This window comes from Myotis myotis, unplaced genomic scaffold, assembly GCF_014108235.1.
Source record: "Myotis myotis isolate mMyoMyo1 unplaced genomic scaffold, mMyoMyo1.p scaffold_m19_p_4, whole genome shotgun sequence".
In the NCBI taxonomy this organism is placed as follows: Eukaryota; Metazoa; Chordata; class Mammalia; order Chiroptera; family Vespertilionidae; genus Myotis; species Myotis myotis.
Window position 1 is genome coordinate 42,615,800 of NW_023416346.1, and position 24,688 is coordinate 42,640,487.

The window sequence follows — 24,688 nt, forward strand, 5'->3', positions numbered from 1 at the left end:
TCATATCCAGCTTTAATTTAGAAACAATTTACTGTTCTAAGAATCAGCAAAATAAGATTTAAATCTAATATAGAAACACTGAGGAAAAAATAAAACACATTTTTTCCTCTTTAGAGATTTTGCACAGGGAGGAAATCTTTTTAAATGCCAAATTATTTCCCTTTTCCAAGTCTACTTAGCTATTTATACAAACTGAAGAACTATTTTTTTAAAACTTAAAACAAAGTTATATATTTTTAAAGTCATGAAATAAGCAAGTCTGAATACATACTACATTAGTTCCAACTCAGCAAGTAGTTTTTATTAGTCAACTCAAATATTATGCAATAATCTAGATTATCTTCTAATGAATAAATAAAATTTTGATGAACTCTATACCCCAAAACTTCATTTTAACCAATAATTTTAACTTTACTCAATATGCTGGCTGACAGTAGGAAAACTGATTTGCATTCAATCACTCCTGACCTTTTGTGTTCATTTTGTGTTAACAGGCATATAAATGACTCAGAGAAAAGACAAAAAGAGGTAAAAATGAAAAGAAAGACTTGAATAAATTGTGAAAATGACAAAGTACCTTTTTAAAAATAGAACACTCTTTCAATTCTTTAGCAAACCATTATTGACAAAAAGAGAAAATGTGCCTTGGTTATACATAATGGCTTTCTTCCTAACAATCAAAGAATTAACAAGTTCACACAGACATACAAAATTATTGCAATAATTCATTCATGCAAGGAGAAATTAGATCATATTCATTCTGTGCCTGTCAATTAATTTATAACCTGCCTTGGATCTTGGTGCCCACTGTAAACTTTTAACAACAACAAAATCTCACTGATTTTTTTCCTGAGTTTTATAAACAGAACCATAATATACCTTGCATTCTAAGCAGAACAAAATGTAAAGGTAAAGTGCACTGATGTGCTATGGGTTTGTGGATTTAGTTAGCTAGATTAACATCCCTTGGACAATCATCCCTTCGCTATTCAGCTTTTTTACACACCTTCCACTTTTAGAAAAATGTCTGCCCTATCTATAATCTTTGTTTCCTTTTTTAAGCCAATTCCCTCCCTATTGACAAATGTCCTGTCACCAGACATACCATTTGGAAGAAGTGTCTCGGGGGTTGACCCTTATGAAAAGTTTTTTGAAAGTCTTAAGTAAAAAACCTTGAAGTGATGAAAATGTTCCAAAATTGGTTGTGGTCATAGTTGCCCATTATTTGTGAATATACTAGAAACCACTGAAATATACACATTAAATGGGTGAGTTGAAAAGCTATTAAGAAAACTAAGAGAGAGAAAAATAACCTTCCCACTGAAAAAGTGAAGGGATTAAGTTGTACAAAATGGCAGGTACAAAAGGGTCACAGGGATGTAAAATACAGCATAGGGAATATAGTCAACAATATGCATAGTGCCAGGTAGGTACTGGAAATATTGGGGGAACACTTAATAAGTTATATAAATGTTTAACCACTGTGCTGTATACCTGAAACATAATGAATGTCAACTACAATTGAAAATTTTTCTTTAATAATAACCTACTCAGTTTCGCTTCCCCATACCTAAAAAAGTCCCTCTAATATTTAGTAAGAGGTAAGTCCCTAGTACAGACAGTACAGAAACCATGGTGCTCCTCACTAGAATGGTTAGGTGTTAATGTCTGAGGATCCTGCACTGTAGCCATAGATCCCACTGCCCAGCCAAGTACAAAAGTGAGGTTGCCCCATCGTTCCCTGAGGGCTCTTCTGGAGATCTTATAAACAGAAATCCAAGCACAGAGCTTAGCTCCATAAAGTCACTGAGTATCAACCAGGAAGTGGGCTACAAAACTGTGAAAACAAAGATGGACAAGGTATGGGCCTTATACTTCACGAACTCATTGGCTCAAGGGAGAGATAGACCACTAACGAGAGAATTAAAATATGATGGGGTAAGGGCTAGCATGGGAGACACAGAAAGTGCTGCAGGTATGTAGGTAAGGGAGACATTAAATCCACTGGTGAAGGAGGCTCAGAGAGGAGGCAGCAGGTGTGCTGAACCTTAAAGGACTGAATAAAAATGCTCATGGCAGGCAAGGTGAATAAAGAAAGGCATTCCAGGCAAAGAAGAGAGCATAACAGCATGGAGTAACAGCATGTGCTCAGCGTCTGAAGATGAGCAGAATAGGGAGAAAGGACCAACATGAGCTGGAAAGGCATGTTTATGGAGGACCCCGTATGCCCAGGCAATGAGTTTGGACTGTTTCCTAGTGTAGGCGATGGGGAGCCAGCAGAGGTTTTTAAGCAGGGGAATGACATGAACAGATGTTTTACTCATATTTATTATGCACGGAAAGCCAGTAGGTCAGCTCTAATGGAAATTAATCCATAAAATGATACCATAGGCTGAAAATTTGCCCCATTCTCTACATTTTCCAGGAGCAATATGCTGAATTTTGGAAAACTACTTTTTAGAGTTGCATACAAAACTATTGAGGAAAATAAAGTAGGAGCTGTATCTGTGAAGAGCCTTTCTTTGAAAGGAAGAAATACTTGCATCTTCCTTGTGTGACAGAGACTAAATCAGCCTGAATATTTCATTGTAAAAAGATCAGCTACCAATCTGCACTTACCTAATTTGTTTGCACACCTTCTCTTCTTTACCCCCCAAATTTTTAAATATTTTAAAATTGATTTTTAGAGAGGAAGGGAGAGGGAGAGAAACATCAACTGACTGCCTCTTGCACACCCCCTACTGAGAATTAAGCCTGCAACCTGGGCATGTGCCCTGACTGGAATCGAACCAGTAACCTTTCAGTGCACAGGACGCCGCCCAACCAATTGAGGCACATGGGCAGGGCTTTCCAACACCTTTTCAGTGGCTAATTTGATCCCACACAGTTACACTTTTGATAAACATAAGTTGGATCACAGTATTCCTTTGTTTAAACCCCTGTAATGGTTCCCTATAACCTGCAGAAAAAAGCTCAAACTGTTCAAGGCTTCTAAGATCCAACCTCCACCCCCAGCTTCCAGCCCAGACCTTCCAACCACAGTGGGTAATCTCCTAAAGGGCCTGTTATGCCATCTTTGCAGATCCTGAAACCTCTGCCTAGCTCCCTCCTAGCCCCACTGCATAAGGTGCCAATCTTTCTAGGTATAAATGGCCACTCTGTCTATCCATTGCTACCCACCTCCTCAAACCCAGAGCTAGTACCTGTACTTCCTTCCCATCCCAGCCCTATCACAAGGTGCTGAAGGTGCACTGCCTGTTCACTTCCTTTTTCTGTCTCCCCGCCCCCACAACCAAAATGAAAGCTCTATAATTGCAGTCTTTGTCTTATTCACTGCTCTGTCCCCAGCTCCCCCAAATTCTATCTTGAATGACTGAATGAGCAAACTACAAATCCATTGTCAATCTTTCTAACCTTCAGCATTAAGATTTTCTGTCTCTCCCAATTTCTCAAGATGACCACAATTTACAAAATATTCACTGAAATACAAACATCTGGGTAGCTGTTCAAAGGAGCCCTGCTACTGAACACTTTCATAACATAAATAATCACCCATTGGCTTCTCTTTTGGTAAATTCACGATGTCATATATAAAACTTTCATAGAACCAGGCACACCTTCAAGAAGAAATGTAAAGTGTCAGGAAGTAGAAAATCGTGTTGGTTGGGCATTCAAATTAAACCAGAAAGAAAGTTGATGACTCAAGCAAAGTTCCATTTGTGCTGATAATAGTTTCCCTCCCCATTGCCAAACTTTCTCCTAAACAGCCTCTCTCTCCCCATCTTTCCCTTCCTCCAGCTCACATTTACTCTGTTTACTGAATGTGCCCACAGGTACATCTTTTTGCTTCTTCCCCTAAAAGTAATCCAAAATGTATCCCCGTCACACATGCCCAGCAGTAAGAAGCACTCCCCCAAGTCCTGATCTAAGAATTTTGCAATGCTGACCCTCATCCCTTGCTAATGCCACCATGAGACAGACTTAGAACAACCCTGCCTCTACCTACAGCATGTGGCTGAACCACTATCATAACAACAAAATTCTTCTTTTCCCAGAAAAGAATCTCTATACCTCCTCCCCAGTACATTCTCCAGCTAGGCTAACATAAGCCCATTCTTTCAATATGACAGTACATTCCTGCCTTATTTTCATTCTCATTTCAACCTGGACCCCCCACCATGGCCAATAGTCCTCTTACTAACCCCTTGCCATTTTGAACTACATCTACCACCAATCCCCAGCCCTGGATCAACCCCCATGCACACCACCCCCATCATCCCTCCCCATCCTCACTTATTTTTCTTTGCTGCTGCTGGTAAAAATCCTGTCAGGGACTTCATTTACACAGACATAAACCTTAGGCTGAGCTGGGCCCTCAGTCCCACCCTCAAGGGTTTTACTTATACCGGGTTAGCTCCCTACCCTATAGAAGAACAGGACATTTGGGCTTTCACAGATGGAAAATCCCCTCTCTCTTAAAAAAGCCTCCTGATTGAATTACATAGCCTGACCCAAAGGCTGTGCTACTAAATCAAATGTCCCCACACTGATGTTAACAACACACGTATAACTCTACTTCCTTCCACATTTATTTGGCAGCCAACCCCTTTTTGGGTGCCACTTTCTCCATTCCGAAAGTGAGTCCTAATCTGGGGTCTTAAGTGATCTCTGGATGGGCAACATGGGATGTGAAACTCTGATATTATATGGAAAATGCTCTGTGTACATCTTTCTAGGAAAAGGCACCAGAGCGTTCCAGAATCTCAAAGGAGTGTGTGACCCAAGAAAGTTTAAGATCTACTGCCTTACTAACCACATATAAACAGGTTATATTATTTTTATATAAGATGGATTGGTTTTGTATAATTATAAAATACATGTTCATTGAAAAAAATTTTAATCTGGGACTGAGGGTGGGGATAATAGTCATGGTGTTTAAGGGTACAAATTTGTAATGAGTAGTAAATAACCCATAGAGATCCAATGTACACTGTAATACAGAAAATAATACTGAACTATAATTACGTAAGTGTGATAAATATTGCTACACTAGCTATCATACTGCAATATATAAATGCATCAAAGTAAATCCTTACACACTTTAAACATACACAACATTACATGTCAAATTTATTCAGTTTTTAAAAAGAAAGAAGAGCCCGGCCTGCGTGGCTCAGTGGTTGTGTGTCAACCTATGAACCGGACGTCACAGTTCGATTCCCCGTCAGGGCACATGCCCAGATCAAACCCCAGTGTGGGGCATGCAGGAGGCAGCCAATCAATGATTCTCTCTAATCATTGATGTTTCTTTCTTTCCCTCTCCCTGCATTTGAGATTAATAAAAAAATATATTTTTTAAAAAAGAAAGAATTGGAAAAAATGAAACTTCTACTCTAATGTGGGGAAAACATTTTTTTAATCAAAAATTTTTAAAAGGAAAACAAAAGTCACTTAGAATCCCACGCCCATAGATTACTACTGTTGCCATTTTAATGTTTCTATTTTTTTCTCTCTCCACATGGGATTCACACTTTTGATTTCTGATAGTTACAGTGTTCCAAATAATATAAGATAAACTTCACAGTACAAAGAATTTGGGACAAATGTTCAAAAATCCAAGACACATCCACCAGGAAATATTTATTGAGCACCTCCTGTGTATATGACATACTACCTCCAAAATAACAGAGGGAAATCCTTATCCAAGTTTCTCACACAAGGTGTTTAAAAATTCTAGAGATTTCAATAGGCTATGTGAAGCCCCAGCCTAAAAAAGAGGGGGGGGGGCAGACAGCAACAATGATGTCATTGTAGACTTAGAGAAATGTAATTAAACCAATAGAAGTCAGGTTTCTTTGTAAATGATAGTTTTACTTTATTATCAAAATACAGACTTTCATCTAACGATAAAAATAAATACATATGAGAACTAGATCATAAAGGCCCTGGTAACCTCATATGACCCATAAACTCATTCTGGAGGAAATTCCATGTTTTGAGCAATAACATTAGGGAGAAACAGTGGCCTCCTATAGTGGTGACTATTCAAGGGACAGCATATGTTTGCATGAGGAATTCCACTGTGTTTAAGGAGGAAGATCAGTGTAATTACTTCACCATCACTGCTTACATATTTCACAATCAAGATAATTCTGGGAAAACAGGATTACTGGTTCTCTGCTTTAAATATATATAAGGCAGAGGATGGGCCAGCTGAAGGATTTCTCGCCATTTAAATCTACTCTCTACAATGCAATTCTCATCCCACATTTAAATAATATCCTGTTTTCTAGCAGAAAAGCAAATAAATCTCTTTCCAGAATTCAAAGCAGAACGCCGTGAAATGCCTACGAGCTTTCTATTAAGTTGCCCCATTCCCTGCTAAACCATTGAGCCTTTTCCTCTTTCCTCTGACCATTGGAGGTTTCTCTGAGGGAACAATCGAGGCCTAGCCTAGTAAGAGTTTCCTGGAATTCAGGAATGTACTAGCATCTTCTGTAGAAGCCTCAGCCTCTGGCCACTTCAAAGGCTTGCCCTGCTTTCTTGTAAACACCACAACCAGAGAGCAGCCGCTTAGCTTTCAGGCTGTAAATGAGGTGCTCATCAGGCAAACAGACAGAGGAGGCCCCTTGTGATGCTGTGGCATCTTTCTCTCCCTCAAGAACCCGTGGCCAGAGCTTCTTTTGGAAGGCCCCTTGGTATTCAGGGGACAACATGGCTGAAAGTGGACACAAGAGATAAGAGCCACACCCAGTATAAAGAGGACTTGAATGATGACTAAATGGGATGCTGCTTCAGAGCTCAATGTGTAGCATGAGAATGAGCAGACCTGCAAGCCCTTTTATAATACTTCCCATAAAACTGTAGCTAGAAGCCAGGCCCACTGACCTTAGGGCCCCGTGCTCTCGCCAGCAGCAGCTCCCACGATGCGGTCACGGCCTGAGAACCACTGCGCCGCTGAGGAAAGGCTTTGCAACAGGAGGCCTGCAGTGGCTGCGATGGTTTTCACTACTCAGTGGCCCTTTTTACTTCTTTTCTGTTTGTGAGCACCAAAATTTCACCAAGGAATGAGTAGGTGCTATTGTACCACCCATTCAGGAAGTGGTAGAAAGTGACTGTCGTTTCTACTGACAAAAGGAGGGTAGTCAAATGAGTGATGGAATTATGGGTAATTTTTTCCTTTTCTACTGTTTCCTGAAATGTTTCTAGCATAAGTATTATTGTTATAATAAAAAAAACACATAATCAACTTTGTTCTTTATTATGTTAATATACACAACATAAAATTTACCATTTTAACAATTTTTAAGGGTGCACTTCAGTGACATTAAGTAACTTACATTGTTTTGCAACCATCACCACTATCCATTTCCAAATCTTTTCATCACCCAAACAGAAACTCTGTACCCATTAAATGCTAATCCCTCCATCCCACACACTCCTACCCCTGGTAATCTCTAATTTACTTTCTGCCTCTATTAATTTGCCTATTATAGGTACTTAATATAAGTAGAATCACATAATACTTGTCCTTTGTGTCTGGCTTCTTTCACTTAGCATGATGCTTTCAAGGTTCATCCATGTTGTGGCATGTGTCAGAATTTCATTCCTTTTAAAGACTGAATAATATTCCATTGTACAGATATATCATGTTTTGTTTACCTGCTGATGGACATTTGGGTTGTTTGGACCTTTTGGCTTTTATGAATAACTCTGGTATGAACACTGGTGTGCAAGCACCTAGACATGTCCCTGCTTTCAGTTCTTTTGGGTATATACCTAGAACTGGAATTGCTGGGTCATATGGTAATTCTATATTTAACTAATTGAGGAACTTGCCAATCTCTTTTCCTCAATGGCTACGCCATATTACATTCCCACAGCAGTGCACAAGGGTTCCAATTTCTCTACATCTTTCCCAGCACTTACTGTTTTACATCTTTTCTATTTTTTTAAATATATATATTTTTTATTGATTTCAGAGAGGAATGGATAGGGAGAGAGAGTTAGAAACATCAATAATGAGAGAGAATCATTGATTGGCTGCCTCCTGCACATCCCACACTGGGGATCAAGCCTACAACCTGGGCACGTGCCCTGACCGGGAATCCAACAGTGACCTCCTGGTTCATAGGTTGATGCTCAACCACTAAGCCACGCCAGTTTTTTAAATAACAGCTACTTGGTGTGAAAATGCATCTCATTGTGCTTTTGATTTGCATTTATCTAATGATTAGTGATGTTGAGTGTCTTATTGGTCATTTGCATATCTTCTTTGGAGAAATGTCTCTTCAAGTTCTTTGCCCAATTTTCAATGAAGTTGTTTGGTTAAGTTGTAGTTCTTCATATATTCTGGATATTAATCTTTTGTCAGATATATGCTTTACAAATATTTTCTCCCATTCTGCCTTCTATTCTCTTGACAGTGACCTCTATTACACAAAAATTTTTAATCAATTCTATTTTTTAAATGAAGATACAGGTAAAATCTTTAGGGAGTAGGCAGACAGCCTAAAGTATAGATGTGGAAGAGAATCCTTATGCCTCTTTTTAGACTTCCCTTTATGGCCAAAGGAAGAACTGAGGTCTTCTCAATGAGGTAACAACTCATAACTCCTCCCCTCAACTTGACTTCTCCCTAGACATCTAATGCTGTAGGACACTCGTGTGCTAGTGAGAGTCACAGAAAGGGAACTCATGCTGGGTGTGGTAGGTGAGCCCAGTGGGGGCAGGGATCCTGTAGACTTTTAAGGTTCCTCAGTCCCACCCAGTAGACATTTCTTTTTTTGTTTTTTTAAAACAAGCTCTGGACAGTTAAATTAAAGAATTTTTTTGCGTGAATTAATTTTCACCAGTCTGTTCTGGCATGCTTCTAATGATATAAGAAATCAGCTGGGTCAGTGAGAGCCAATGTGCACACTCTATAGTATTTTCCATATGCTGTGCCCAATTCAATATTATTGCCGCTGTAGCGATGGACACCAGTCTTGGCCAACATGGTGTCGTACTCTATTTCCACAAGACTGGCAGTTGTTGGTGAGAATGTCCAGTTTCACTTTGCTCATCTGGTCATTTTTAGACTCTGTCTGTATCCCAGCACGTACTTTCCACTCTTCATAACAAGTGGAGCCCAGAGTTGATAGACTCCAGCGACTTTTTTGCCTTCTTTGTGGCCACCATCTTTCTGCTTTATATGTGAGATGGCCCCCAACCAAAAGCAGCATCGGAAATGGCCAGGGAATGAGACTGGCCAGGCAGAGGTTTCAAAAGCTAGCCCCCTTCTCTGGCTGGGTCTTAATTACACACAAACTTCCAAAACTTCCAACTTCTCACAGGGAAGATAAACATGCAGGCTTGTTATTACTAAATGGAATGTTTATGTCATTACTGTGAAAAGTGACACCCAAGGTCAGTACCATACTAAGAATCAAATTCTCCAAAAGTGATTCCCTCCATTTGTAAATTGGAATCATTGCCTTTTTTGTTTCTCCACTCTTTGGTTTTTTGCTCTCCTCTTCCCCTCCCTTCCACTCCTAACAGCAAGATGGGGCTACTCAACAACTATCACGTGGGAATTTACTTTCCAATTATTTCTGAAGTATAATCAATTTCAATAAGAAGCAATACATACTCATCTTCTTCTAGGGATGGCCCTGGAACTCTCAGGGGATAGTCAAATCCACAGCAATGACTGTGTCTCGGGAGCTTATGTGAATAAAACAAGTCTAAATTTCAGGACTACTGTGAGGCTGAACTGTTGAATATCCTTAGACTAAAGGTGAGAAACCCAGTGAAGGTCCTGTAAATTGATATTCCTGCTCTACAAAGTAAGCATTTGTTATCAAAGTTATTCTCAAGTATATATCACTGATCTACGAGAGTGTTTTTTCATAGGTAGACTAATATCTGAAACTTTTTCCTTAACTAGGAAACATACCTCAAACCCCAGGGCAGAAGGGAGCATGAATTGTGTCCTGCACATGCATACATTTAGCAAAGAATCAAATTAGAAAGATATCTGTACGAAGGCCTTCATCTAGACCAGCGGTTGCCAACCTTTCAGACCTCACGGACCACCAGTGGTCCACAGACCACCGGCTGGCAACCACTACTCCAAAGGTTTTCTTAAACAAGCGGTCGCCAACCTTTCGGACCTCACGGACCACCAGATTCTAGACATGCCAAAGCAACTAGCTTAAAAATGTGTTTTAAATAACCTTTATTCTTAGGAAATCAATTAGGGAAAAAACCTCAACTCCTTTACCATCCGCTCACATGCTGTACCTTCAAAGCCATTTCATTAATGGGGTGGGGTCCGGTGAAAGAAAAGGTAAGAGGAGAAAAAGAAAAATGAGCTCTTCTCTACCATGAGTCTAACATGTATTGAAAGCTAACAGTTATTGAAAACATTTATTGCTAAGCACCAGGTGCTGTGTTAGATGTATTACATATGTATCTCATTTAATTCTCAAAATAATCCTACAAAGTAGAAAATACTATCATTACTCAGATTTTATCAAAGAGAAAACAAAGACTAAGAGAGGTTAGGCAACTTGCCCAGGTAAGCGATATAATCAGTGTGGTAGGCAGTATCCCAAGATGCCTGTTCCCAGTCTACTGGCCCTGTGTAATCCCCTCCACTTCAGTGTAAGACCTATGAATATTATGAGATGTCACTACTCCCCTGATTGTTACTAATAAATTGCCTCTGAGATCATCAAAGGGGAGATTATCCTGAGCCTGGCCTAATCAGGTGTTCCTAGAAGAGGAACTAGCCCTTCCTGGAGAGAGAGATTCACCTGTTGGCTTTAAAGAAGCAGACCAGTTATGAAAGCCCCACATGGCTAGGACCTAAGGGTGTCCTCTAGGAGTTGACAACTATCCCCAGCTCAGAGCCAGCAAGGAAACGGACCTGTCAGCCCTAAAACCACAAGGAACTGAATTGTGCCAACCTGAAGGACCTTGGGAAAGGCCCCTGAGTCTCCACATGAGAACACAGTTCTGCCAACACCTGTAAAACCCTGAGTAGACTCCAGCTAAGCGCTGCCCATACTTCTGATCCAGAGAAACTGAAATGAGAAGTGTTATTTTAAGCTGCTGTGTGGCAATTTGCCACAGAAACAGAAAACTAATACAGTCAGGATTCAAACCAGGGCTGTCTAACTCTAGTGTGCATGCTTTCAACTACTTCAGTAGTTTCTGTATCAGTTTCACAAATTCCTAACCATTTTTAACTCTTCGAAAAGAACAGAGACATACATTTCTATTGAACAGTAATGGTTATGATCTTTTCCTTTTCTGATGCAGTTTTCAAGTTCTAGAAATGTTTTCATCACATTCTAGTATAGATACACATTTATTGATTCAATAGAAAACTGCTCAAATACAATGTGATAAGTTGTGAAAAAAATCAATAGAATGTAAAATGTAAGATTTTATTTACCAAAAACACCTTGTTAAAGTAGGTGTGGCTTTGGTAAGGGCTCCAGGCTCAGGCTGTGCTACTTTAGAATATTTGACTATTGGGTGATCTGTAAGACCTGTCATCTGATGCCTCCAAGGAGATGACAACACATTACCTCTTTTAACAGGGCCCAATTCGTTGAACAGGAGAAGCCAGTGAATTCTCTGCTGGAATGAAATCAATTTAAAGAGAATCCCCAAAAATTAAACCCTACAGTTGCATCTTTGAGGTCATCAGTTAACAAACTCCTATTTCATGGTCTCCTTTCACACACAAATACAACCACACAAACAAACTACACATGGCGGCAAATTAGATGAATAATAATAACTAACACTAACTGAGCTGATGCCAAGTGTTTACCATAGATTATCTCATCTAGGCCTCACTTACCTTATGAAGTAGGTATTACTATCACCATTACTCCCTCCCATTTTATATGCAAAGGAACTGGGATTTAGAAAAATGAAGTGACTTCCCCAATATTGAACAACCAGGAAGTGACATTTCAACTCACATGTTGACACCAGAGCAGAGCTCACATTCTCAGTCACTCTGCTGGATTACCCCTACTTCTGCTGCTCTCCAACTAGGAAGTTCAGCCATCCTTCACAGTACCTAGCAAGGTGCTTTCACATAGGAATGCTCAAGATATGTTTGCTGATGATGGTAAAGAATGAGGCCTGGGCTAGTAGTAGGTAAGGCTACCAGGCCATTCATCGCTGTGAGAAGATGGGAGATGTGGAGAGGGCAGAAGTTGATATGGGATAAGGAAGCAGGCTGAAGGCAGCCCCACACACTTATGTGGGTACCAATTTAAAAGTAAGTGAACAAGGATGAGAACTCCAAATATTTGTTGGCTAATCATATACAAGAAGATTCGATTCTGGCACTAAGATCATAAAAAGAAACTAACCCGGTTTTCCAGAGTTTATTTGGAAAAGTTGCTGCTACACATCTGGAAGTGATTTTCTAACACACTAGTTCCAATGAGTCATCTACAATATTAAGCAATGATTCCATAGGGTGAGCCCTGATCATATTTTTCCCTTAAGTGGCATCCACTGAGGTCAATGAAAGGCAAAAGCTGACCCCAACTTGGAGAACCTCATCCTCCACAGCCCTATTTTATATTGTCAAGAACATGAGTTTTAAGAGGTACAGGAATGCAATCTATCTCCCAGCGCTAATGGAAGGCATTCTAATACACTTAATTTCCTCTCACTGGTCATGTGCAGAAGATGGATCCAAAAGCTGCTTGAGGGGATCACTAACCCGAAGTAGAGTTGGCAGAACAAACATTATGGGGCCCTGTGTAAGCATGGGACAGTCAGAAATGCAGGATGGGAGGCTCCTGAGCAAAGAATAAGACAACCTGTGGTACACAGAGTACAGCCAGAGTTTAAGACCCTTAAATCTGCCAGCAAGATTTTCCCCAAGGATTACTATAGAAAGGTTGCCAATTCATCCTTGCCCTTTCAGCCACATCCTACTATACTCACTCCACCCATCAACTTTCAACCCATATCATAATGGTTTCCTAATATTTCAAACCTCTTATATTTGTGTTTAGAAGTATTAACTTAAGGCCATTTCCCAGTGTCTTTTGACACTTGGATTTCTTTCAGATTACAAAGGAATGAGTCATGTTCTTTCAGAGACTGTGGAGCCACTTACAAAGGCTATTTTAAATCTTTCAGGTGACAGGGGTATTATTTAGTTCCCAGAAACAATCATTGACTAAATGGCTTCCTCAGATTTGAAGGAGTTAATGCAACTTCCCCAGAGATTCTCCTCTCCCCGCCCCCACAGCAATTGGATTTTAAATGGCACAGGAGTTGAAAAAAACCTAAAGCATTAACTCCCATCTTACAAAAGATATAAATTAGTGGGTGTCTATTTGCATTATAAAGGATTCTTTGCTTTGCCAAAGGATTCCAATCAAGTTTATTCAAAAATCAGATTCCTCTAATGTATGCTAAATTTGTACATGGGTGTCACTGAGCAAGCACAGCTGTACCAAAGCCTGAGTTTGATTAGCAAGTACCTGTTCACTGTGCTTTGCATTGCTTCCAGAGTCAAACAGTGAGGTGTCCACCTTAAAATTTCTGACTCACTCCCCCCATTCTAACAATAAAATTGCTTTGCTTTTACCTAGCACTTTTCATCAAAGTCTTCAAACTGCTCAATACACATTTGCTAGTCTTCATAATTATGCCAAACAAGTTGGCAAGAGAACTGGAAATGCATCCTTTCCAATCTTTCGAGGGGGGGGGGAATAATTAGAACCATCGACAGGCAGAAAAATTAAAGTTTCACATAAGTACAAAAGAACTACATTTAAGTTTTGTTTTTTACAAAAAGGAAAACAAAATATTTCATGCTCCTTACTTTTTAAAAATAGGCTTTATTTTTTTAACAGTTCACAGCAAAACTGAGCAGAAATTAGAGTTCAGTTCCCATGTACCTCCTACCCACAAAGAAGCACAGCCTCTCACATTATCAGCATCTCCCATCAGACTGATGGTATATTTGTTACAATCAATGAACCCAAGTCCAAAGTTCAAATTACAACTCACTCTTGGTGGTGTACATTCGATGGGTTCGGACAAATATATAAGGACATGTATCACCATTAGAGTCTCATACGGAGTATTTTCACTGCCTTAAAAATCACCTGTGCTCTGCTTCTTCATGCCTCCCTCTCCCTACTTAAGCTATCAAGAAGAAAACTCAATTTAATACAACAAATCCATTTTTATATATGTTTTATATTATGATCAGAGTGGGGATTGGAGAAAAAAAGAGTGAAAATGTAGTGGAGAGAAGACAGATGAATAGAAACAACAAAAAACAAACTCAAGGATGGGCATGCTGATGGGAAAAAAAGGCACAGTAGAAACAGAAAAAGAGATCCAGCTTACCAAGAAGTGCACCAGAATCTAATTATCTTAAATGTCAGAGGCAAGACCTTTCATTTCAAAGCCAATTCATCAGTAATTTTCCCATGCATTTGCTCTTAAATCCACAGAAATCTCAAAATTATTTTTAAATTTTAAAAAAAGATACAGCATGTTCAAAATCAGGAAAATTGCAACCAGAAATCCTTACCATATCAGTGTATATCATCTATTAATTAGCTTTACACTTGAAATTTAAGCTCCTCTAGTGATTAATATTGTTAACGTCAGCAGAGGATGACTATAGTAGCAAAAACATAAGACACATTTCACATGCGAGAAAGATGAGAGCAACTTCACATTTCAGGAAATTCAGGGTAGGCATTTCTGCTTCTCAACAATTATAAAGATAATATGAAATATTAATTACATAGCTATATGGAGACATACAGGCATATACAGCATGTGTGTGAGTGTATATACATATACATGTACTCTCTGAAACTTCAATTTATAAAGAATGCATAGTGATCAAAATTTGGGGAATATTTAAGCAGATAGGAATGAAAAGCAAATGGGAACAAATCAAATTTCTAGAACATCTTAATTTTATTGGTTCAACAGAAAGATAATGGGAGATGTACAAACTGATGGTCAAGAACCTGCAGGATTATAGGAGAAATTATCTTAATTATAATAGCACCATGCTAATTACCACATTGATACTGTATGTCATAGAAATATAGCAAACTGAAAAGTATAAAACTTACCTGAAATGTTCATTTTTGCATTATAAAAATACATGGTCATTGTTTGACCTTTTACACTCCCCCGCCCACATGCATGTAAGCATAACCAATGGACACAGAAAATAGGGGGATAAAGGCCTGAGCTGGAGGACAGGGGCGGCTGGGAGAGGACAATGGGGGGAAAGGTGGACATCTGTAATACTTTCAACAATAAAGAATTTAAAAAGCACATGTTCAATGTAAAATAAATGAGTAAACATTTTTATCACATTTATTGGGGTGACATTGGCTAATATGACCATATAGGTTTCTGGTGTAGATTTCTATGATACAAGATATGTATATTGCAGTATGCCTACCACCCAAAGTCAAATCATCTTACATTACCAGATGTTAGGCCCCCTTCACCTAACCTCCACCCCCACCCCAATAAACATTTTAAAAACAGAAAATATAAAGCAAGAATAAAAATTACTCATAGTCTCACTACCCAGAAATATGTGTTAATATTATACACACACACATACAGTGTAGACATAGGCAAACTTTTTGAGAATGTTTTCTTTGACTGTAACAATAAAAATAGCTAATATTTATTCAGTGCTTCCTCGTATTGTAGGCATTATTTTAAGTGCCTTTCTGTATTATTTTACTCAATCCTTACAGCAACCCTGTGAGGTCAGTACTATCATTATCTCCATTTTACAGATGAGGAAACTGAGGCACAGTGTGATTAAGTAACTAAATTCACATATATCACATATGCATTATTTGATCATAAGCAAAATATGACCATACCTCGCATGCTGTGTCATAACCTAAATTTTCTCGTCAATAATATAGATGGCTTTTTAATTTTATTTTTAAAGATTTTTTATTGATTTTTAGAGAGAGATGAAGGGAAGAGGGAGAGAGAGAAACCTCAATGTGAGAGCGAAACATTCGCATATGCCCCAACCAGGGATCAAACCCACAACCTGGGTATGTGCCCTGACTGGGAATCAAACCTGCCAGCTTTTTGGTGTATAGGACAATACTCCAACCAACTGCACCACACTGGCAAGGCCTATAGATGGCATTTTAATGATTGCATGATTTTCTGGTGTTTGGATGTATATTTGCCCAGTCCCTCACTTTTGTACATTTAGGCTGTCTAAGTTTGAGTATATGTTTGTTGTTGGCTTTTACTTGTTCAACTATTATAAATAACTCTGTAAAGTTCATTTAGGTTGATACCATTTCCACTGCACAAATGAGCACAAGGAGGTTCCACAAAGTTAAACAGTTTGTATAAGGTAACAGAGATAGTCACGGGAATCACTGGGTCCTTCTGGCCCTGGGATTAAGCATTAGCTCCTTCCACTCTCCTGCCAGATCCTTAGTTATGAGGCAGAATGAAATCAATCCTCTCTAAAACTTGAAGAACTAGTATAATAGGATGAAAAATGCATCCCAAAGACATGCAGGCTGAAAAATGCTCTCTGGCCATCCCTCTCCCACCCCACCCTCCAAGACATACACCCATTGAAATCCCTGGAACCTGCTAACATTCCCATAAAGGGTCTTTACACAGGTGACTGAGTCAAGGGTCTTCAGATAAGGACATCATCCTGGATGATCTGGGTGAGTCCTAAATGCAATCACAAACGTCTCTCTATAAGACAGAGGGAGATTTCACACAACCGAAGAGAAGACGATTTGCAGCTACAAACCAAGGAATGCTGGCAGCTAAGGGAGCTGGGAGATGCAAAAATGGATCCTTCCCTAAACTCTCCAGAGGAAGTGTGGCCCAGTGATACCGATTTCTGATTTCTAGAAGGGAATAAATGTGTTATTTTAAGCCACCCAGTTTGTGACCATTTGTTACAGCAGCCACAGGAAACCAATACAAACTGGAAAGAGGCTATAATCCTGCAGGAGCAATGTGCTCCAAATTGGGGGGAGTGGGGGGAGAGGGAGAGGTTTCACCTAAGCCCTTCAGGAGGCACAGGATTCCCTTTAGCAGGGAAGGGTTTGGAAGGGCATTCTAGGAAGAGGGGTCAGCATATGCAAAGGCATGGAAGTAAGAAAATGTACAGTGCGTTTGGGCAGCAGCAATGGGCAGTATCAATGTAAGAAACATTCAAACCTGTGGAGAATTTTTGTGAGTTTACTTGAACCAAACTGTCGACAATTACTGGGAGACAGAATCTCAACTGAGAATGGCAGTTTTGCACCTTATTTTATACACTAGAGGCCCAATTCACAAAATTCGTGCAAGGAGCTCAGCCCTCGCAAACATGGCAGCTTGCCTTGGCCCTCACAGCCCCAGCTTCGACTGGAAGGTTGTCCAGAAGGACATCTGGAAGGTCATTTGGTCGTCAGGTCTAATTACCATATTACACTTTTATTATTATGGATTACAATCAAAAGAGTTACATGAAATTCACTGGTGATAGATTAGCTAAGCAAAAAGGAGGGGGGCCTCTGGGATTGGATAAAAATGATAGGCATATACATCTTTTACATAGATGGGTACAGGATAATTAACAGTCAACAATTAACACTTGATAACTATAACAATGAGGGGATTTGTGGTGGTCTCTGCTCTGGTGTGGTTGTTGGGGTCAAAAAAGGGAAGTTACCTTGACATTCCAAAGGTATGTTATCTTAGATGCAAAATACAATAGACAGGCTTGGTTAACATAAAGACTGACTTCGGTCAGAGAAGATTCTAGCCTAGGACATGACTACCCACCATGACCTGCTTTTAGCTTGAAGGGTTTACTTTCAGACCATCCTATGTGGTTACTTAGGTCTCTGAGTTTGTAAGGCCGCTGCACAGGCCTTCCCTGAGCTTGTCAGGTTTAGCATGTGGCTCCTTTTTATCCACAGCCATGACATGGCTAGAATACAGGTAGGAATGTGATGGAAGAGGATTCAAAGGTGGGAAGGGCCTTCCTGATGGACAGGAAGGGCTGCTAAGAAATCTGGGTGCTCATTCATGGTAATGTAGAGCCAGTGCCGATGGAATTGGTATCTTCATGGGTTTGGGAATGTGGGTATTTTCCCTCATCTTCTCTTGAGAGGCAACAGAATGATGGTCAGTTACTAGCTAGAAAGACAATAACATTTTTGCTTACTGTTAAAATGGTCCACCCTGATTTGTCAAAAACAAATAGCCAAAACAAAACAAAACAAAAAACACCAAACAAACACACAAACACACATGCGCACGCGCGTGCGCGCAAAAAGCAAACAAAAAAAACAACCCTGGGGATATGAGAACAAAATCCTGCCTAAATTATTTCTCTAGGGAAGGGGGGCGGATAGCAGTGAAACAGACCTACTCAATTCTACCTGGTGTCAACTGGGAAGATGCTCCTGCCCCCCCACCCAACACACACACACACACACACACACACACACACACACACACACACCTCCCCTCCCCCTCCCCCCTGCAGAAGACAGACCAACTCTGAAATGTACTTGGTTGCTCTGACCTGGGCATGGCTTCTGGCAAATAATTACCCAAACAAAGCAAAATCCTCCATTCAGTTGGGCCACTGGAACTTCATCTGTCTCTCACTTGGAAGGTTTTACTTTTGAAAGCTCTACTAAGCCAAAGGCCCTTCTTTTTCCCAATTAAATCGACCAGGGAAAAAAAAGTGACATAAACTGGGCTCTGTAGTTGTAATTATATCATTTCTTACACTCTTCATTCTTACGCCATAATTTCACAGAACAGAACCTCCACTTCTTTTAGTTGGAACTAAATCCAAAGCCAGGACATTTTAGGGAATAACCTTGCCAGATGTGTAGCTCCACAACATTCCCTTACCATCCAGGTCATTGAATTTCCAGAAAAGGCAACCAGCCATCACTTGGTCAGGCCTCTGGAATTTTCCATCTTTGGCTAAAGAAAAATAAACACAGTAATAGTCCTGTCCCATGGAGAACACTTTTTGAGCAAACACTGAGGAGAAAGAGAAGGAAAAGGTGAGAAAAAGATGAGAAGGGGGGAATGGAAATGTATCCACAATGGAATGAGCATGGCGGAAGGGAAAGCAAAGGGGCTGGCTATGGGAGAGCTTATGGCAGTGGAGTTGGACCAGGGCGCCAGTTTTACAGATTATCTTGGAAGGTGAGTGACAGTGCAGAGAGGTGAACAGTAAGAGCATCAGTTGAGGAAAATCAGAATGAGGGGATAACAGTAGGGGACAGAAGGTGGAAAGGGGGAAAAAGCAACTTGGTAGGGAGAGGATATAGTAAGAGGAAGCCAGTCCCAGTGAGGGCTACTCTCACAGGAAATCGCAAGGGCTCAGAGGGACACCCTTCAATGCTCCCTTTCCTGTCTAGCAGGGTTTGCTGCCTTGAGAAATATGGGTCTGGTAACAGTTGTGAGCTGTATCCCCCTTCTACCTGAGGATAAAGGAAGTGAGGGTAGGCCAACCTGGCACAAGAGTCCCCCCCACCCTAGAATCCTCAAAAGAAATCTGGCCTTTACAGGTTTCTGGTGGTCACAAGTCTCTGTCCATCTAAATTGGAGAACTGGGTTCCTACTATCATAATCAGTGGGGAAATGCATACAAGTATTCACTATGTTCCTTAACTCATTGTCTTAGGGTCTTGAATTATGCAAGTTTATAGCGTGCAACTTGGGACACTCGCTGCTTGGGACACTCTTCAAAACAAGAGGCGGTTGTTGCAAGGTAGTGTTATTTTACTTGCAGCAAGGAAAAGAGACAAGAATTCTTACCTAAAGCTCTGCCTCCCTGAAGGAAAGCTTAGCCATTGCTTATATATGCTATTTGGTCAATTACATGTTTATTTCTTCTTTGCAATTGGCTACTTTCATCCCTTTGTATTCCTGTCAGCTCATCTGTTCACAACTGCATCTACAAAATACTATGCTATGCTATATTTTAACATTTAGCAAGAAATAACATTTAGAAATGCCCAGACCTTGAGACCCTTGTCCTATCTAACAGTTCCATTTACCTAGTACAATTTCTAAAGGGTTGATTTCTTCCTGTCTGAATCTAAAAATATACTGCTACCCTCATTAAATATTGTTAATATTTTAATCTCTGGTCTTTTGATCTATTACAATGGGGGGGCTCTTCCTTCCATCTTAACATTTTTTATCTTTTAGTTTCCTCAAATCAAGTCCTTGTCTTGCCTTCCCTTCCCCGACCCCCTCTGCAATCTTGCCCTAAGTGGCTTTAATCCATTAAAAAGAAATCAGTGGAAATAGATTCTCTGCTTCTTTTCAATTCAAGCAACAGTTCTAAAAGCATTTCCCTTGGGATTTGAGCATGAACCGAAGAGTATCTTTCTTTTTCTTCAGCTAAGACTCTCTCCCACAGCTCAGCATGCCTTTCTCTCCCTTTAGCTCCCTCTCTAACAACACACTTGCTTTCTATTTCTAGTTCTTTCTAGTATACACCACAGCCCCAGATGTTCAAGTTCTAAGTCATCAAATCTGTCACAAAGCTCACTGATTGAATGCATTGATTATAGCCCCCCCCCCATAAGCCATGAAGGTCAGATGAGAGCCAGTAACAAAGCAAAAATCCCCTTGCCCTGACCAGGTAGCTCAGTTGGTTGAAGCATCATCCCTATCCATCAAGGTTGCCGGTTCAATCCCTGGACAGGGCACATCAATCAATGAATGCAAAAATAAATAGAACAACAAATCCATGTTTCTCTCTCTCTCTCTCCCTCTCTCTCTCAAAAATTAAAAAGCAAAAATCTCCAACAGAAAAGCAGTAAATCAGTAAAAGAATATGAAATAAAATATAATAACCAGGTTGAAGGGAAAGAGCCTTAATTTGAAGAAAATGAACACCAATGTCTAAAGAAGATTTAAATAGAACTACAGTTAATAAATACCCTTTCATGTTTTGGAAATAGTAGAGATTAGTAGTATATAAATACATTAGAAAAAAATTTAAGATAATTATAGTGAAAACATCTGAATTTTTTGACTTATAAAGAGAATTGAAACTGTTTTCCTATTGAGGTAGAAAAAAAGGGATAATGGAACAGGCGAAAGTGAGCAGTTAATGTATATTTTATACATATTTTGAAATAAAATCTGGGGGTTTCCTAACTTTTTACATAACAATTTTCAGTCCATCACAGCCAAGTCAGTTATCCAAGGGTCTAAAAAGAAAAAAGGAAAGAAAAGCTAGGCTAGGCCTCTGAGAAATATAGCCATGGCCAATTAGAATTGATGTAAAAATAGAAAATGCAATCCACATCTGATAGAGTACTTCTTCGAGGCAATAAGGCTCTCTGCCATCAGCTCATCATGGATATTTTACTAACCAGCATAAGGAGGGCTGGTGCTAATGCGATCAGCCAGGAAGCTTTTGTGGTGCCTGTCTCTAAAATGGCAGTGACTGGATTTGGCGAAGAGAGGAAGTTTCAATTTCTATCTCAGTTGAAATCATGAAGCCGGAAGGAATATGAGGTTTTCCAGTCCTCTCTGCTTCTCTAATCATGTGTTTTAGAAACCCATTTCTGAGAAAGGGTCCTACAGTTACCTTGGGAATGCAAGAGGGACAAGTATAGTCTAACTTGACCTTCAGGATGGTTGAAGTGCCTCTCACATGGGACATATGAGCGTTGTCTTAGGGCTTATCAGCCAAAGAATTATTCTGTGATGTGAAACCATCCCTTTCTTTTAAACACACACACACACACACACACACACACACACACACCCCTCTTTACTCTGTTCTTTAACTGAGGCTGGAAAATTCCATAAGCCTAACCTGGCTAAGTGCCTGCTAAGTGTCTGGCCAGCTTGTATCCTGAAACACCTCAAGTCTGAAAGCAGTGCCCACTTACAAGAACTCCAGACTGAGGGAGTTTTGTGTGGGATAAAAATTTTTAATTATGAAGAATTTTTAAAAAAACATCCAAATTGAAACTGCAGATTGCAAACCTATATTGCTTTCTTTCAGCCAAAATTCTCAAAAGTGATTATTCACCCTTGTTATTCTGTGAAGGCTTCTGCACCTGGCTAAGTTTGCCAGTCTATTGGATCCCCATCCCTCCGCCACCATGTCAGTATTCACATTTGGAACCCACCTGATCCCAGAATTCCACCATTCCTCAACCTACAGCAATGCCTGCGGAGTAGGCAGAATAATGGTTTCCCAAAGATATCCACATCTTAATCCCTGGAACCTGTGACTATGTTATATTACATGGCAAAGGGAGCTTGGCAGATATAACTGAGTTAAGAAGTTTGAGATGGGGAGATTATCCAGGATTATCCAGATGGGACCAATGTAATCACAAGGGTCCTTCCAAGTGAGGGAGAGGCAGAAGAGTCAGAACCAGAGAAGGAGATGTGATGGCGGCGGCAGTGTCAGTATGATGCGATGTGAAGAGGACTGGACCAGCCACTGCTGGCTTGAAGGTAGAGGAAGGGACTATGAGCCAGGGAGTGCAGGCAGCCTCTGGAAGCTGGAAAAGGCAAGGGAACAGATTCTCCCCAGAGCTTGTGGAGGGAGTGAGGCCTGCGGACATCTTGGTGTTAGCCCAGTGAAACCCACTTCGGACTTCTGATCTCCAGCACTGTGAGATAATAAAGTTGGGTTGTTTTGAAACACTAAGTTTGTGGCAATTTGTTACAGCAGTCACAGGATACTAATGGGCCATGCACCTAGTCCAGTGGTCGGCAAACTGCGGCTCGCAAGCCATATGCGGCTCTTTGGTCCCTTGAGTGTGGCTCTTCCACAAAATACCGACTTCTGCGTATAGGCCACGAAGTTTCAATCGCACTGTACGGGCGCGCCCGCACGTGGTATTTTGTGGAAGAGCCACACTCAAGGGGCCAAAGAGCCGCATGTGGCTTGCGAGCCGCAGTTTGCCGACCACTGACCTACTCCAACCCTCAGCAGTGCCACTGGCTAGAACTCATCACCTCGGACCCTTTGCCTCCTCTGAGTTCTCTAAGCAGATACCTCTTCAGTCCACCATCCCACCACGCTGACCTCAAGCAATTATAAGGTTATAGGACAGGACAGCTCTCTTCAAGACCAGCAATAAGAACAGACCACACTCCTAGAAGAACTGGGCAACTGGCTGGAAAACCAAAGCACAGGGTTAGATACAGGGTAGGGGCTCAAGAAAAGGACACAGTGACTGGGATGGTGACACAAGGGGACAAAGAAGATAAAACCCAGTGACTGGAAATGGATTTTTAAAGACAGAGCAGAACCAGCGGCCTATAGGACTTGAGGCCCAGAGGCTGGGCTCTGAATGTGAGAGCCCTCTGATGTCCTCTGCATAGTCCCAGGCTGGTCTCTGGACCTGGTGCAATGCTGAGCCAGCTCTGGACATCAGAGTAGCTCCCGCTATGTGCAGAGATAGGAGGGAAGGAGGCAGGGAGACGGAGCTAGGCTTCAATTATAAAACTGAAGCAAGCATCTTATGGAGTTCTCCTCTGGCTCTTCCGGTGAGAATTCTGCCAGACCATTTTGTTTGAAAGGAGCAGACAGAGGCCAAGTTCCTCTGAAAGCAGTCATGTTGGTCACTAGTAGTGAAGAAGCAATTATCCCTCAGGGGGGCAGGTTAGCAGAGAGCATTCTTTGCCCCACAAGCAATAGAGCATGATGTAAACACTTTGCTGGGCAGAAGGCGCCCTATTGGCCCCTGTGAGCTTTTAAATACCGATTTTGTTCAATTTTTGCAATAGCTGATTCAGAGCTCTAGTGAACTTGTTATTTCTTGGTGGTAAATTAGGCACCTTGGAAGGTGGTATTCCCTCCTGCAGGTCTCTGGGAAACCATTTAATGCCGCAAAGCATTAGGAACTTGGTAACCTATGAAAATAAATTGGTTATGCCAACAGCACTTTTCCCCTTCCACCACGAACACTGACAACAGGTCCTGTAAGGCATAAAGCTGGCAGTTTCTCAAGTGGGAAAACTAAACTAACATAAAAGGCATGGAGAGAAATATATATGTTGTTATTTTTGGACAGCACTAACCCACTTGAAAAAAATCATAAAAACAATTCCATGAAAATGATCCCAGGGACCTCTGCAGGGCCAGTGTCTGTAGCTTTTTTTCCATACAGTTATTCAAATAGCAAAGAAAGGAAGAACGCCAATTGCAAACAGTTCTCAAAATCCTTAGGCTTATTTTGGCAAGGAAAAATCTATACTGATTATACCCACATTTCTCACTAACAACCCCACCCCTCCTTTTTTTTTTTTTTTTTTTTTTGCCTCACCTTCTACTTTCCCACTAAAAGACCTAAGCTTGTTCAGAAATAAACACTATTTCCCAATAGAAAGAGATAATCACAAAAGCCACATAAAAAAAGCTTCCTCCACCTGACTTACTGTGGAATCTGGTCCAGGAGTTAGTACTACTTTACCTAATTACTCCAAAGGAACCAAGACACCTGGAGTACATTACCTGTTCTGGCATTTAGTAAATATGGATGACCTACAGCCTGCCTCACTTGAAACCATGCCTCTGTTTCCCCACTTAGAGAAGAGAGGTGACAATAATGCGGTATGTTTTTAATAATCGTGACCTGTAAGAACATGCAAGACTACAAACATA

The 24,688-nt window shown here is 40.5% G+C and overlaps 1 protein-coding gene and 1 pseudogene across 2 annotated transcripts in view; both read right to left on the reverse strand.

Annotated features, from left to right (window-relative positions):
- Positions 1-24,688, reverse strand: part of DOCK11 (dedicator of cytokinesis 11) — a 187,670-nt gene that overhangs the window by 153,048 nt on the left and 9,934 nt on the right. The gene's annotated exons all lie outside the window — the stretch shown is intronic.
- LOC118653326 lies at positions 8,179-17,410 on the reverse strand (annotated as a pseudogene).